We start from the raw sequence: 2,730 nt of genomic DNA, 5'->3' as shown, positions 1-2,730 counted from the left end.
TACTAGGGACATGGTGTTTCATATCTGATGTTATACTAGAGACATGGTGTTTCATATCTATATCTGATGTTATACTAGGGACATGGTGTTTCATATCTATATCTGATGTTATACTAGGGACATGGTGTTTCATATCTGATGTTATACTAGAGACATGGTGTTTCATATCTATATCTGATGTTATACTAGAGACATGGTGTTTCATATCTGATGTTATACTAGAGACATGGTGTTTCATATCTATATCTGATGTTATACTAGGGACATGGTGTTTCATATCTGATGTTATACTAGGGACATGGTGTTTCATATCTATATCTGATGTTATACTAGAGACATGGTGTTTCATATCTATATCTGATGTTATACTAGAGACATGGTGTTTCATATCTATATCTGATGTTATACTAGAGACATGGTGTTTCATATCTATATCTGATGTTATACTAGAGACATGGTGTTTCATATCTATATCTGATGTTATACTAGAGACATGGTGTTTCATATCTATATCTGATGTTATACTAGAGACATGGTGTTTCATATCTGATGTTATACTAGGGACATGGTGTTTCATATCTGATGTTATACTAGAGACATGGTGTTTCATATCTGATGTTATACTAGGGACATGGTGTTTCATATCTGATGTTATACTAGAGACATGGTGTTTCATATCTATATCTGATGTTATACTAGAGACATGGTGTTTCATATCTGATGTTATACTAGGGACATGGTGTTTCATATCTATATCTGATGTTATACTAGGGACATGGTGTTTCATATCTATATCTGATGTTATACTAGGGACATGGTGTTTCATATCTGATGTTATACTAGAGACATGGTGTTTCATATCTATATCTGATGTTATACTAGAGACATGGTGTTTCATATCTGATGTTATACTAGGGACATGGTGTTTCATATCTATATCTGATGTTATACTAGAGACATGGTGTTTCATATCTGATGTTATACTAGAGACATGGTGTTTCATATCTATATCTGATGTTATACTAGGGACATGGTGTTTCATATCTATATCTGATGTTATACTAGGGACATGGTGTTTCATATCTGATGTTATACTAGGGACATGGTGTTTCATATCTGATGTTATACTAGGGACATGGTGTATCATATCTGATGTTATACTAGGGACATGGTGTTTCATATCTGATGTTATACTAGGGACATGGTGTTTCATATCTGATGTTATACTAGGGACATGGTGTTTCATATCTGATGTTATACTAGAGACATGGTGTTTCATATCTATATCTGATGTTATACTAGGGACATGGTGTTTCATATCTATATCTGATGTTATACTAGGGACATGGTGTTTCATATCTATATCTGATGTTATACTAGGGACATGGTGTTTCATATCTGATGTTATACTAGAGACATGGTGTTTCATATCTGATGTTATACTAGGGACATGGTGTTTCATATCTGATGTTATACTAGGGACATGGTGTTTCATATCTGATGTTATACTAGGGACATGGTGTTTCATATCTGATGTTATACTAGGGACATGGTGTTTCATATCTATATCTGATGTTATACTAGGGACATGGTGTTTCATATCTGATGTTATACTAGGGACATGGTGTTTCATATCTATATCTGATGTTATACTAGGGACATGGTGTTTCATATCTGATGTTATACTAGAGACATGGTGTTTCATATCTGATGTTATACTAGGGACATGGTGTTTCATATCTATATCTGATGTTATACTAGGGACATGGTGTTTCATATCTATATCTGATGTTATACTAGAGACATGGTGTTTCATATCTGATGTTATACTAGGGACATGGTGTTCATATCTATATCTGATGTTATACTAGAGACATGGTGTTTCATATCTGATGTTATACTAGGGACATGGTGTTTCATATCTATATCTGATGTTATACTAGGGACATGGTGTTTCATATCTGATGTTATACTAGGGACATGGTGTTTCATATCTGATGTTATACTAGGGACATGGTGTTTCATATCTATATCTGATGTTATACTAGGGACATGGTGTTTCATATCTGATGTTATACTAGGGACATGGTGTTTCATATCTGATGTTATACTAGAGACATGGTGTTTCATATCTGATGTTATACTAGAGACATGGTGTTTCATATCTGATGTTATACTAGAGACATGGTGTTTCATATCTATATCTGATGTTATACTAGGGACATGGTGTTTCATATCTGATGTTATACTAGGGACATGGTGTTTCATATCTATATCTGATGTTATACTAGGGACATGGTGTTTCATATCTGATGTTATACTAGAGACATGGTGTTTCATATCTGATGTTATACTAGGGACATGGTGTTTCATATCTATATCTGATGTTATACTAGGGACATGGTGTTTCATATCTGATGTTATACTAGGGACATGGTGTTTCATATCTATATCTGATGTTATACTAGAGACATGGTGTTTCATATCTATATCTGATGTTATACTAGAGACATGGTGTTTCATATCTGATGTTATACTAGGGACATGGTGTTTCATATCTATATCTGATGTTATACTAGGGACATGGTGTTTCATATCTATATCTGATGTTATACTAGAGACATGGTGTTTCATATCTGATGTTATACTAGGGACATGGTGTTTCATATCTGATGTTATACTAGGGACATGGTGTTTCATATCTATATCTGATGTTATACTAGGGACATG

The sequence above is a fragment of the Salvelinus fontinalis genome, chromosome 11 (assembly GCF_029448725.1).
Source record: "Salvelinus fontinalis isolate EN_2023a chromosome 11, ASM2944872v1, whole genome shotgun sequence".
Classification (NCBI taxonomy): Eukaryota; Metazoa; Chordata; class Actinopteri; order Salmoniformes; family Salmonidae; genus Salvelinus; species Salvelinus fontinalis.
The sequence above is the reverse complement of the archived record's forward strand: the minus strand, read 5'-3'. Positions refer to the sequence as shown.